General features: G+C 40.3%; 1 protein-coding gene across 3 annotated transcripts in view; it reads left to right on the forward strand.

Moving 5' to 3' along the window:
* Positions 1–2,209: 2,209 nt before the first annotated feature.
* Positions 2,210–14,851, forward strand: part of PTPN13 (protein tyrosine phosphatase non-receptor type 13) — a 114,857-nt gene continuing 102,215 nt past the window's right edge. The window contains exon 1 of one of the 3 annotated variants that reach the window (XM_072928661.1): positions 2,210–2,391. The gene's annotated coding sequence lies outside the window, so the exon portion shown is untranslated. Of the gene's footprint in view, positions 2,392–2,475; positions 2,643–14,851 lie in introns of those variants that run through there. The other 2 variants (XM_072928662.1, XM_072928660.1) reach the window with 2 other exon arrangements.

The raw sequence follows: 14,851 nt of genomic DNA on the forward strand, positions 1-14,851 counted from the left end.
AGGCATAGAGACCCAACTTTTTATTAAGGAAGTTTCAACATGAACATGAACAGTAGATATTGTGAATTGGCTTCTTTTTTTCTTTAATCTCAAGCAAAGTTGCACTACATTAAACATAAGCTATAAGTAAATTATGCAAGATGTTGATGGTGAAGTAATTGGAGGACATTTATTTGCCAGACAATCTCTTCAGAGGAAAATGTAATGTTTGCAAATCTGGTTATCATGGAAACTTCCTCGGAACAGCTAGGAAAATGTCACACTCAGGAATCTCTTAGGTGCTGGAATGCCAATCTTTGCAGTGAATGTGTTGTGTTCACAACAAATCCAGAAGCACTGCACTGACAAAAGCCATTTCATTTTCCCACAGTGGAGGCATTCCAAGGCATCAGTCTTTGTGCACAACATGCCATGTCTTTCTTTTAGTTGGTGATATAAGAAGTTTCTAAAGTTATGGCAATGTTTCCCATGCATTTGCATCCCTGTAAAATGCACAGTAGGTAAAGATGGTAATTATATTTTTCATTGATCCTAAGCTCCAAGCTTCCTTGTTGAAGATGTTTAATTAAGAATATAATCAAATAGTCTAATGAGATAATTGTTAAGGCATTCACATACATTTGACAAGGCCAAGGAAAATGTTGTCCCAAACAGATGCTCATTAGGAGGATGAAGAACAAGGAAATAGATCTTCTTTTGAGGAAAGTAAATGACAATCAGATTTACAGTCTTTTAAGAGAGATGACTCTCTGGGGAGGAGGCTTCTATATTCAGAGGCGTATTCTAGTACAAGTATCAAATATTGCCTGATAATGTAGGCAGGGTTTTAACACATCCCCAAGTCCTTCTTCTGTCATTCTGTTTCCTTGAGTTAATAATGCAGCTTTACAAAAAAATCATATTCCTGCAAAGAATTCTTTCTGTGGCCTACCTTCAAGTACAGTAAAGACAGAATATATAGTGGCATGGCTTAGGTCCACTGTGAATGGATCTATTGATCTGAAGTGTGAAAGTAGAGTTTTAAGATAAAATCTATTAACAGATCATTAACACCTATTAAAATTTCTCTTTCAGTGAGACACTGACCTCTAGAAAGAAGAGGTGCCATAGAATGTACAAATGTACAGGGACCAAAATTAGCTCCTTTTGGAAATGTGAATGCCAATATAGTAAGTTCACCTTAAAATGTAAGTAGATAGTTATCAACCTAAAGAACTTGTATTACAAGAAAATTATATTTAAATTACATAACTAACAGCCTCTCAGATTACTGTAGCCTCTTCCTATGTAAATTAGTTTTTACTACTCAGCTTTATTTTTGTTATGACCTACACAAAGTCCCTGACACTATTAGTTATGGCAGATTGACTTTTATGCGGAGTCCTTAATACTTTAGTTAATACAAAGCAATTGGTATTTTGCTAGGAAACAGTTACAGTCAAACATTTTTATTTACTCTAAAGCAACTGTTTTCACAATTTTAAATTTTTTTTTCAAACAGAATAACTCTTCCAGACTATCATTCTGAAAGTTCATTTTCGCACAGCCCGAATTTGGGGGCACATCTCTGGTGCATTATTCTTTGTGACTAAAAGTGCTATTCCGTGGCAATTTTGTTCCACAGCCTGGCTCCACAAAGGATGGAGCTACTACAAAACCTCCAGAGGAACCCATCGGGGAAGCTCCAACCGCACTGCACAAGTGGGCAGTGGGTTCCACAGTGGATTTTGCATTCGAAGTGGAAAAATAATTCTTAATTAAAAAAAAATATATATACAACCCCCCCAACTTTTCACCTCATTAAGTGGTCCTTTCCCTCACCAAAGCTACAAACAATCGGCTGTGTTTGAAAGCTTTGCCATTAAGGCTTTGCTCAAATTTGCGGACCAAGACTTTACAGCTGAAGAGCCAAGGTCTGGGAGCAGCCAGTTCATCCCCGAGGAGAAAAAAAATAGAAAAGAAAACAAAACCAAAATAGTGCCTTTGGAGCCAAGAGCAGGGCTGAAGTTCGCCCCCAGGAGAGCCAAGTCCCGAGTCAATCCTCAAGCCGCTGTGGAGCTGCGGCCGGAGCCTGTGGGCGGGAAGGGGCCGGGGCCGGTCGGGGCGCGGAGGGAGCGGGCGGGGCCGGGCGTGTGTCAGCATCTTCCCCGTCGCCCCGGGAGCGGGAGGGAGAGAGAGAGGAGAGAGAGAGGAGAGAGAGAGGAGAGAGAGAGGAGAGAGAGGGAAGGAGGGCGGGCAGGCAGGCGCGGCTCGGCTCTGCTCGGGGGCGGAGGGCGGTGCCGCCCGCCTCCCCGTGCTGCTGGCGGCCCCGAGGGGTAGCGACCGGCGGAGCGGAGCGGGCAGCGGGAGCGCCGGGCCGGTGGGGCCGGGCGGCCGCGGTGCGTACCACAGGTACCGGGGCACCGGCTGGGGCGGCTGCGGGCCGGCCGGGCACAGCGGGAGGGAATGCGGAGGGAAGGAGGGAGCCGCGGGGCGGGGACCGCCGCCGCTCCCGCCCTCTCCGCGCCGGGTCTGGCGGCCGGCGGGGAGGAGATGCTGCTCCGCGCTCCCAGCGCAGCCCTGCGCGGCCGCTCCGGGCGGAGCTCCGCGCTGCTCGGCTCCGTCGCCGCCCTGCGACCGCGGACGGCGGCTCCGGAGCGGCGGTAGGTGTGCGGCGGCCATCCCGGCGGCGGCCTCCGCCGAGCGGGGCTTTCCCGGAGGGGTGGGGGCTCTGCCGCAGGGATGGCCGCCGGTGGGCGTGTGAGTGCCTTCTTTGGTTCTCGGATCGCGGCGGGGTGGGAGAGAGGTGAAGAAAGGCCTCACGCAGCAGCGGGGTATGTTGGTGTTCCCGCCGGGATTTGCAGCCCGCGTCCCGTGGAGCCGGGCTGGGCGCTCGGCAGCAGCAGAACCACGCTCTGCCGGCCGGGAAGGGCTCGGGTTTGTCTGCGCCAGCCAAACAAAACAGCCCCCGCAGCCCTCGGTCTTGTTAACAGAGAGGAAACTTTTTCCTCATTAAGGTTTTTGGAGGAGCAGAAATGAAGGATAAATCTGTTGGCCGGTGATGAGAAATAGCATAGGTTTCATTGGCTTTTTATCTCTTAGCAATCGACACCTCCGCAGACCGCAGGATAATCTCTCATATTCTAGATTGTGTCATTCTCTTTAAATTGCATGTTTAAAACAACAAAGGCAGTGACTTCATAGGGAACCGCCAGGAGCTGTTCCGTACCCCTCCTGTTTACTGGGGAAACATTTGGGAACCGGTTTGGTTTTGTAGGTAGGATCACAAGTAAATGTAGGACATGGAAACTGTAAGGTTGGTTGCAGGTAATCTGCGTCTAGCCATCTTATTAAGGTGTGAGTTTTGGAGAAGGGAATATGAAAGTCTTTGCATGTGGAACTAGCTGGGGCAGTAACCATGATCAGTTCCTGAAACCTTTTCAGGGAAGAGGACGTGTTTTGTGAAACTGTGCAGCGAAACTGGGTCAGAATGCACCGGCATTTTCCCGAGGGTTGAACCTCATGTGAGAAAGCTGGAATATATATATTCTGAGGTGTCATGACTCCCAGGTCATTAGTTTGGGCTTAGGTTGGTGAGGTGATGCCATTGAGTGCCCACTGCAGAGTAGGACTGCTGCCACTGTTCACATTGGAGCATCAGGCCTCTGACTGAACGCTGCCTGTGTGAATCTGTCTTTGGATGGCCAGAAATAGGATCTAAAGACATTTCTGCAAGGGTTAGAATCAGCCACGATAGAGGTACAAATGAGAAAACAAACAGTGTGGATCTTGTGCAAGAACTACTGATGAGGAAAGACTAAATCTAGTCAGAGGATCTTTTGGTAGTGCAGTTACAACAGAATTTGCTACCACTCCTGGTGCTATCAATTGGACATATCTGTTCCGCTTTCACATGCAGCAGATGTGTTTCACTCGGAGTGTCTTTTTTTACCTGCCAACAAGTGTGTCTTTCCATTAACAGTTCTAGAATGTAAGGAGTAATTTAAGGAAAGAAGAGAATGACAGCAAGAAAGAGAAAAAAAAGATAATAAAGTATCTTTTAAAGTATCTTTTAAAGATACTTTATTACTCATTTTTAACCTAACAACCCTGTTTGGTGAGTGGAAAGGCATATAATGTATTCCTTCCATAATGGGACTTTTTTATTTCTTTTGCTGTATGTGATAAATTATTAGATCAGGATCTATTATAGATCAGGGTTTTTGTATTGATTTTTTCCTAATCAGAGTTTGGTGTTTGGTTTTTTTTTTAGGTTGAAGGTACAGTCAAAGTAAAGACTTTTTAATATACCAGATGTAAAAGGAGGCAGGTTGTATCACAGGGTGTTGTTCTAACAGCTTAATTTAAAAAAAAATCCTCTTATTTCCATGGCTGTTGTTGAGTGGAATTGATGGCTGTGAGCTCCACAGGCTCAAGGCTGTTTGAGTGGATGAAGAGTGAGGAAATACCTGTGTGAAAAGATTGGGCAGAATGTTAAAGCGTGAGTACACTGTGTGTATTTTCACCTGGATAAAAGAGCCTGGTGAAAGGATGTGACCCAATAGTCTATTTACAGCTTCAGAGGCCTTTGAAAGTAAAAATGGACCGTGTGGATGAGTGGTAAATAACCACTGTGACTGGTCATCATGACCAGTGATAACTTGTGCACAGCATTGTAACTTGTGCGAAGAATTGTCATTTTCAGTGCCTTGAAGGGAAGCAGTGAAGACGCCTAGGAAGGGGAGGAGATTGCATTCCTGGGAGTGGAAAGCTACCAGGGTGTAAATGTTACCTGTTCTGGTGGCAGGAAATTGTAGTGTCTCTGCTTTTTTTTTTTCCTTTATGTTGGGATTTTTCAGCCACATGGTTTGTACAGACTGACTATCACAGAGAAGGCCTGACAGTAAAAATGCAGTCTTTTAGGTGTTCACTTCTTAAAGAGCGCAGCAGGGCAAATATTTTTATTTTTACATCTGGAACAGAAATTATTTGGCACATAGCTATTTTTCTCCCAACCAAATGCAGGTGTGAACAATAATAATTAGTGGTTGTATGGTACAATAAATCTTCAAAGTGCCTTCAAATCTTAATCAGCAAACCTTAATAGCATGCTATTCCTGCAAGGGAGGCAAGTAATTAGATAAAATGAGACTGGGCAGACTCTTAAATGGAGTTTATTGTTGAAATGCCTGTCAGTTTCACAAAGCTCTTCTTTATCACTGAGGTTTCTGAATGCTGCCATACTCAAATGGCTTCAAATATTTATATGTTGAAATACACGACATTATGGCCCAGAGGGCCTTGTTAATATTGACATTCTCTTGTTCAAAGTTCTTCACAGTGAAGGAGACCTTGCACTCAAGAGCCTCTTTAGTGGCTGTTCCAGAGCACCTGTGAAGACTTATTAACCTGAACAAGAGTAAGGTCAGCTCTTCAAGGTGAATGATTTTCTTTGGAAGAGCTTTCTAATTTACTTGTGTGACATGCCTAGAACCTTTAGTTCACCAATGGTGAAACTCAAAAGTGATTTTGCAAGTAGTTTGTTAAACCTACATTAAGTATTGCATTTTTTGAAGGAATGTTGGTTATCAGCTCAGCAGTCTGTCACTTTTTTTTTCTTCTGCTTACAGAAAAAAATGGCTGGAATTTTACTGTTTCAAAGTGAGCTAGTCAGTGAGACTAAAAGACTAAAAGCAAGTCTTGGTGTAGGGTGTCACAGTGCAGAAAATATTTGTAAGCAGTTTACCCAAGCTGTTGCTTACCATGGGACAAGCGTGGATGGAAAGCTGTGAATACCAGGGTAAGTTAATGTTGTATGTCGCCAGTTAACTATTAATGAAATCTGTGCATCTGTAAAGAAGGGTGGAACTTCTGAAAGAAGTGTTTCCCAGCCCCACCTCCTCCTGAAGTACAGAGAAAGAAGCTGGCATTTACAGATGGGAAGGGCACAAGGCGACTCTTTGGTGCCATTTTTATTTCATCTGGGCTTCTCTTTCTCCTGCGCCACTTAAATACCTGGTGAGGAACCAGGCATATTCTTTGTGCATCATTATCTATTAAAATGCTCTCATAAAAGGCAATTAATTGAGTAGGTTGCCTTGGGACAATGATATGCCCTGTGAATTTGAAATCCAGTTGGTTAGGCTAGAGATCTGCTCCAGTTGTGACGCTGTAGAAGTGATGTGGGAAGGCTTTGTTCTCAGGGTTTCATCTGTCCTTTATCTTCCGTATGTAAATTTAATATGCCACAGAAATGTCTGCAAGTATTATGTCAAGAGTTAAAGGAGACCTGGTATTAAAACTGCTGATTTTTGATTGCTGGTATTTTTAGGGAATACTGTAGTTTTGCAGGATGTTGAGTATTATTAAGGATTTGCATGTGGTAAGGTAATTAATGTCAGATTTAGGACTAGGTGCTGTGTTAGCTCCTGGTTCCTGCTTCAAACAATTGGTCATTAAATTAGGTGAGATGGGGCACTTGGAAAAGAGACAAAAGCTTTATCTCCTGCTTTGCAGCTTAAATTAAAGCTTGGGGAGACGGACTGACTGACCTAAAAATGATGAAAATTTAAGTGCATAAGTTTGAACTGAACACAAACCTCTTAATGAACTAATCTGATGCTGTCAAAAACATCATGCTTTTTTAGCAGACTTTTAGACTTTTAATTTATGTGTGCTTCTGCCTTGTCAGCAGAAGGACATGGCTTTCTGGGGTATCATGGTTTCTTTATCCAACTCTGGCTAAATTTTTGTGTGTGTGTTTTTTGGAAGTTGTCTTCCGAAAGAGCGTTTCTCTGTATCTGTGGGAGAAATATGGGTGGGAACATTCTATAGAGCTGGCTGAATTTTTGAAAGTGAATCTGAAAATGGCTTTCATGTGGTGTTGACCTCTTCTCTGAATATTTCTGTGTAGTGTGGGTACTTGGCTTCAGGCATATGCAGAGAGGTACACTGGAAATGGTGTATCTGAAGTCTGGTTTTGGTTTATTTAGAAAAGTAGATCTGGAGCTGGCAGTCTTTATGGGTGACTTTTCTTGAGCAACACTATTGCAGGTGTCATATTTGTGCTGTAAGCTTGAAATTGATGCTGAGCTTGTTAGGAAAAAAACCCTGTTTATTTCTCAAGTAAAAGAACTTAAGAAGAAGCTTTTTCCTATCAGACTTTTCCTTGAAAGCCAGTTTTGTTTGTTGAAGGGAGAAGAAGGCTGTTAAAGTGTTGGAATCTGAGGTATTGATGATTCCGAGATTGTAAAAAGTCTCTGTCTTTGTGCCCCGTTGCCAAAGAAGAAGCCATAATTCGTCTGTGCTGTTTTCAAGGTTGTTTATTCTTGCTTATCTATAACATGTTCTGCTGCCCTGCCGCAGGTCTGTCCTGCAGGGCAGCGTGTGGGGCTCTGCCCCTCAGTGGGATGTTACAAACATTATATACCAAAAACTACGTGTACTATATTTACAATAATGTGCCAATATCTATCATCTACGTTGAACAGTGTGTCCCCAGCCTAAACCAATAGAAAAATGCCAACACTACAGTGAAACATGGAGGGCATGAAGAAGGAGGAAAAGGACAAGACACACCCAATTTCCTCCATCTTGTCCCCTCTGAACCCCTAATCTAGAAACCTAAAATTTTACTTTTGCACCCATGCCACACTTAATTATTACTCTTATCAAACACTCAGAGCTTGTGATTCATCCTGTAAGATTGAAAACTCTTTTCCCTGGACAGAGATCAGAGACAGTGTCTCTGGGGGCTCTGTCCAGGGGGGTTCCTGACCTCCTGCCAGGGTCCCAGGCCCTCCAGGGCAGCCAGAGGGAAGCCCTGGATTCCCACATTAGAGCATAAAAATTGCTGATTTTTTTAATGTGCTTTTGATCATAGTGAAAGCTGGATAAATCAGTGGAAATACCAGGTTCTTGTGTGTTCACATGCAGTTTGACAGCAGCTGTTAAAGCTTTTTTGGCTACATCTGGATAGGTGTACAGGTGCAGCTGATGTTCTCTAGCAGGCAGATGACAGTAATCTTCCAGGCACACTCCAGGATATCCTTGTGTGTTGGAATCTTAGCACCATGCTGTGCGCTGTATGAAACTGACTATAAATACTAGTTCATTGCAGTAGCATAATTACACCAGTGTTGTTGAAATTGTTGCATTTTTTGTTGACTTACATGCTGTTTCAGGATTAGCATTGAAAGGCATAAAGATTTGTTAAAGTAAATAATTTTTGAGGTAAAATTGCATGCTTGGAGAGGGAAGCTTCTCTGAGTCTCGTGTCCATTCTATAGTCTGTCTGTCTTTACTTTTATTCATGTCACAGCCAGTGTTCTAGTCATGTAGTGGATAGGCCCTCAAAACCTGTTAAAAAAGGTTTAGAAAGAAAGAGAAGGTTTAGAAAACCTGTTAGAAGGTTAGAGAAAAAACCCAAGGAACTGAATGCAAAGGTTTCCTAAGTTATTGCTGAGTACAGACAGAACACAGTTTATCTCATAATTTCTAGGGGTATAGACACTCTCATTTGCAGCTCCTTGTTTGCACAGGGGAATTGGTGCCCAGTGATTAATTTTATGCTTCAGATAAGAAGTTTTCCTTTTTAATATTAATTTCTTTAGCATCTCAATAGCATGGGCATACTGCACTGTGTTTTTTCCATGAATGATTATACATGGAGGGAATAAAAACCCACCCCAAGAAGCCTGTGATGCACATGGTTCCAGGGTTTTCTTAGGGTCACCAGGGAAAGGTAATGGGACTTGAGTCATAAAACTTTGTCGGTTTTACCTTGTAGAACACTGTTGTTGAAATATTAACTACAAAATTTCAAACTTGTAAGCAGCCTTATTTAGTGTTGAAAGGTGTTCCATCTTTCTTGTTGGGACTGTTGACTTTTTCTGCTAACCACTTCTATATATTGTTATTTTAAAAAATGAAATGGACTAATGACAGAGCTAAATTAAAGTCTGAAACTTCATTTGCTAGAAATAGTTATGCTTCCTGGCAAAGTCATGCCTGGTTTAAATGGTGATAGATTCGGACTTGGATATTGCCTTAAGCAATAGAGGGGTGAAAAAATGAAGCATGTGGATATTTAACCATGTCATGCATAGATAGTCTAACTTTTCTACCTAGTTTGCTTATCAGGGTATCAGTGCTGTAAAATATCTTGCTGAGTTTTCTTCTCTCACCGCGATTCATCAAGGGCCAGCATTGTTATTACTGATTTTACCCATGTCTCTCTTCACTGAATTTAGTGTTTCAACAGAGAAAAGATAGAGAAGGGAAATGGAGCAGAAGGCTTGCCTTTTAGTACCTTTACTGTAAAATCAGAAATCCCCTCCTAGGTTTAGGATTATGACCAGTGGAATAATAGCTCTTGTTTCTCAAGTCAGTGCAAAAGTTCTATTTGCCTTCAATGGATTAGCTTGGGAGTTTGAATCCCAGGAAAGCAAATGGTTGATAGGATGGTCCAAGTGCTGCTTCTATGCTTTGCTTTTTAATGTCAGCGAGGAACAGAACACGTGTTGCTTCGACAGACATCTCTGTAGTATGTGTCACTGACTGGACAATTGTGTGGTTAAGTTTAAGTAGCCAGCAGCCTAGTTAAAGACTGTGTGTGACTTCCTTAAATAGGATGTTTCAACAGGTGATAAGTAGTGGTTTCTCCTTCAGAGGATTTGTTATGGTGTGTCTTTCAGGTGCCTTAGTGTGTTTTAACTATTTTTCAGTGATTGAGGTGCATTTTCTGGTTTGTTCTTCTGAAGCCAGTTTGCTTTCATCTTCTGTAAGTCTTGAAATTGGACTTCTTCACATAAATTTGATATTTAGGAAATAAGAGGGTACTGCCTGCATTATGAGCGTATGCATGCATTATGCAGATTTACTTGTTAATAAGCTCCCTGTGCACTTTTCGGTCAAGGATTTACCTTGGGTAGGTTTCTAGGAGGAAAGAGATTCTGTCCAGCCTTCACAGACTCTGTATTTTAGAATTTTCATGTATCTTCAATCATGTTTTGTGTTCTTAGACAAGTGTCTTGCACCTGAATGGCTTTCCTCTTATCAATTAGAGGCAGAGCTTCAGAAACATTTGCACAAACATTCAGCTTATTAATTAGTGTTAGAAAACTGTACAGAAAGTGGCAGCAAAAAAATAATAGCACAGCTAATGAATCCACTGAAATATTAAAAAATAAAATGTTGCAGCCTAGGGAAAACTTAAATTTTGATTATATTTTTCCATAAAAATAACTTTGATACTTAATGCTTGGTGTCTGAATTGATACACCCTGAAGAACGATGAGGTTCTCTCTACTAACTTCACTGGAAATTTGAGTGGGATGAAAATGGAGTGCAAATGCTATTGACATCCTAATTGATACATAACATTGCAGGAGACAATGCAGTATATGTCTGCATGTCCATAAATTAACAGTGCTCTGTACAAGAAGAGCAGCTGCTGGCTGTCAAATGGAAAAGGAAAGGAAAAGGAAGAAATTATTTTACAACGTAGCAAGAATACCTATATATATAGCACCTATATATATAGCACCTAGAAAATTTTGACCTAGAAGGTCTAGCTTGTGAAAACTTCTAGAAAACCATTATCTTTTGGAGGAGTACCCAGTCTAGTACTAAAGGAAGGTGGGGTAAAAAAGTGCGGGGAGAAATTAAGGCTTGGGCTCATTCAAGTTGTACTGGGACACCTTCAGTTCCCTCTAGTTCAGATTTATGAGTTTTTCAAGAATGTCCTTATCTCATGTGCTGGTGGTTGAGGCTTCTGTGAGCTGAGGTTTCTTCCTTTTAATGATCGGGATGGGTTTTCAGGCATTCATAGCTGCAAGTACTTTTGGTGTTCCCAGCTTAGTGGTTATGTTTAAGGTCTTCAAGGGTTAATAATAATCTGATTTCTATCTTGTGGTTTTTTAATTTTTTTTTCTTGGTTTATTATAGATTTTTTAGAACTATTTATCCTCTTACCCCTTTTTATTTGTAAGGTTGTTCAGACTCTGAAAATCAGAAGTTTGTCTGGAAAGTCTTGTTACAGTGATCTATTTAATACGATTTGCAAGAAATATATTCTATAGGTTTTTCATGAACCTCAAACTTTAGACTTAGTTTTCCTGAAAGAGGTTCCTTCTGATGCTATAATCTGACAATGCTTAGCAATCAAGGTAATAGTAAAGAACCTTAAATTTTGAACAGCTTCTTTTTTCAGAGTGTCCTGTCATCGAATCCCTTGAATGACCTTAATAAAAATTTAAAGATTATCTGATTATAAAAGATTTGCTAGCTGGCAGTGCTGAAAGTTTGGTTCATCAGAAATATAGACTCATTTATTGAGTGGCTTTGCAGTTAGGTTATCACAGGTGTGGAACAGCCAAATCAGCCTGGAGCTTTAAGCACATGGGCTAACATGTGGAACTGAATTGCTGAAATAGCTGTGTAAAGCTCCTTTATGTCAATTAAAATGTGTGTGCTCACCATGATTGGCACAAGACTTGGGTGTTTCAGAAGTGTAATGCATTATAAAAATAGTCTTTTTTTAAAATTACTCTTGTTTTTAGATGTTTTCTGGTACTACTGTATCACGTTAGTTTGTTTCAATCTATTGGCAAACAGTTTTGGTAAGAATATTTTTTCTGTTTTTCCTTGGTCTTTGATCAAGTTTTATCCCCTGTACATTTGAGGATTATGGTGTGTAAAGGAAGAAAACTTTAAGCTGGGATTTTGTTGTATTTTCACAAAATAATTTTGAAATTTTATATTCATTCAATGACTGAAGAAGAGAAAATACTTAGTATGCTGGAAGATTTATTGCTTTTATTGGAAGAAACCATTTTCTCTTCTTTTTGATAACTGCAAACATTTACTGGCAACTTTGAGGCGTGACTGGGTCCTTCAAGACCTTTAGCATGTTCTTTTCTACTGAAATTTGAGAAGTAAGTTGCTGTCTTACAGCAAACAAAAGAAAATACTCTTTGTGAACCGCTTAATTGCAGCTGTGTTACTGGAACAAAAAGTCATGTGGAGAGAAAGTGTAAATGTTCTCAGACGGGGATTAGAGAAGTTAACAGAACAGAGACCCTTAGTGACTGTTAGATTTGACTGCATCCTGAGCTCAGGAACGCAATAAACTGGTGATTGCCAGGAAAGGGGATGGGAGAGCTGGCCTGATCCAGTTTTGTACTTCTTGTATTAAACATAGCTGAAGTTTCTGAAACCACAGAAGTGGGAAGCTCTTCCAAACTGAGAACTTCTTTAAACCCTTAAAAGAAAGCCCAAAAGCTTAATAAGAAATCTTTTGTGATCAGCCTCTGAAGTTCATGTATGTCCAAATGGGCTTGACTTGATGTTCAGAGAAGAACAGCTGTCTGATTCCAGCTGCAATTCCTTCCTGTTTTTTTCATCCTTTGTCTCTTGGAACCTGTATTCCCTTTTGTTCATATTGTTTAAGGAGGGATTAAATGATGGATGGTCAAGTTATCAGGGGAATTAATTTTCATGCATGTGACTCTAGAGTAAAAATAGCTGCTCAGGAAGAGAGGAGAAAGAGACAGGTATACTTTGGTGATATCACAGTTTAGGTATAGTTTTAGTTGTTGAACAGGAAAGTGAAAATATACTACTAGGTAAAATGGTAAAATATGTAAGTAAACTGTCATTTAAAATGGTATCACATGAAAAGTACAACAAAAATCAACTTCTGGAGACATAAATAATTGGATTCCTTTTAGAGATGAGGAATGTATTACTCAAGAAGGGAAGGACATGCTGTATAGGCATTCTTTTTGTTCTTGCTTCCCTCAAGATCAAATTCTTGTGCTCTCTTGATACTACCATGTGTGCTGTGTGTGCTCTTTGGCCTTGCACAGAATAGTTAAAAAGAGTATTTTTCAATACAAAGCCCTTAGTTTTGTGATATTATCAGACACTGAAGGATTTTGTGTCTTTAACTACTCAGTATTAGTGAGCAGAATAGAATCAGCAAATTGAATGTAATGTGATATGCGGAAATTTCCCTGGTGTTTGCCCAGTACAGAATATAGTTGGCAATGTTTTAGAAAATATTAAATATGTTTGTGCTTGACCTTAACTGAACTCTTTGATAGGCACACATACACATTAATTATCACCCATTCTGTCCCACCCATTGTCTGAGAATATTAAAGAGCTGAAGATCACAGAATTTAACTTTTCAATGTAACGTGAACTGCTGGTTGGGAAGTCTGCTGCTGATGCAAAATCCATTTGTTCTGCTTCCCTCTTCAGTGGTTTTGGAGAAATGGAAGAGAAACTATTGCCTGTCTAGACTTTAATAGTGGTTGTTTGTTTGTTTGTTTGTTTTTTTTTATGTAGACAACATTCATATCAAAGCATATGTTGTATTTTCAGTGGTAGGCTATAAATTCCAGTTAGAAAATAACTAGCAACAAACAACACAAAGTTTGTGCCAAGAAGTAATACACATCTAAAAAGAGCAATTGCTTTTTACAATAGTTTTGGAGCCTCAAAGTATAAAGTCTTCCAGCTATTTTCAAAGAATTTGTGGAATTCAGATTTTGCTCTGTGAAAAAAGCTCTACTTAGTCACCAGCACGCACCTGGGTATATAAAAGCAGCTGTAAATTGTGTATGATTTCTGAGTTGGGAAAGTTTGGGTTTCCATCACCTTCCTTTTTTCCCCACTCCCATCTGCCAGTGGGAGAAATTGAGTTTTTTTATTACCTGTTTGCAGACTGATGGTGTAAAATCAAGGGTGAAGCCTTACAGCAAACTCTATGCAAGTAATTTTTGTAAAAGATCCCTAGAAAATGGGAGAAGTCACTCATCAGCATGGTAGGAAGTACAATCTTGGATAATGCCAGCTGTCTTCAGATTTTTTGCCAAAGCTCAAAATTTTAATCTATACCTTTTAAAATGCATGCTGTGAATGGTTCTATACATTTATTTCTCCCTGAATAACCGGGTTAATATTCAGTGTCAAGGTACATGGATGATAAAGAGGTCAGTAGTGTAAAACCAAGTGGTAAATTTTTGGATGAAAAAGGACTTTTCTTCTGGAATTGATTAGTAATGGTCCACTGAATCCCTTAATTTTGCCAGCAAGGCTTCATATCTATAATGATATCTTAATTTATTTTTCTTGTGTGAAAGTTTCTAATGTTCCTGACTGCTCCTTTGCCTGTAAGCTGGGTATTTCTTCCCTGCTAAAACAGCCTGTGTGTGCTTTAGTGCAGGGACACTCTGTTCTTCTCTCTCAGCTCTCTGATGAAGTCTTGTTTCCAGCCTTTGTGCACATTGAGGAATCTATGGATAACTTCCCATTGCAGACTGAGATAATACATTTTCCTGTCTCCAAGATTTTAATCTCAAGACTGTAAAATTTTGTTCCACCCCTCCTTTTTTTAATTCCTCCTTTCCTCTTTATGCTAATACCAAGTTGGATATTTGTATAAGTGGTGAACACTTGATGCTTCTCATTGATTGTTGCTACTACTTTTTCTCAGGTTAAATGTGTATGCAACTTGAGGTAAACCAGTACAACTGGTCCAGATTGATAAACTCTCATTCAAATTCAGTATTTTGTAAGCAAAGTTTATCAGAGGATGTTTTGAAGCTATTGGTAAAACATTTGAAAGTTTTGAAATCTGTTTCAGACTATTCTCCAATTGGTGTTTGTTTAAGTGGTACATTTATGAAGTTTCTGTGTGATGTATCAATGAATAATCTCCAAAGTATTCAGCTAGCAATGAAAGATAGAAATGGGAGTTAAAGAGGTTCAGCCCATGTTTTTTTCACAAATTTGTGATTTTTTTTTTGTAAAAGCTGAATTTTCTCCTAGAAGTTAATGCCATTTGTATACTGAAAATGTAAAT

Source organism: Taeniopygia guttata, chromosome 4, assembly GCF_048771995.1.
Source record: "Taeniopygia guttata chromosome 4, bTaeGut7.mat, whole genome shotgun sequence".
NCBI classification, from domain to species: domain Eukaryota; kingdom Metazoa; phylum Chordata; class Aves; order Passeriformes; family Estrildidae; genus Taeniopygia; species Taeniopygia guttata.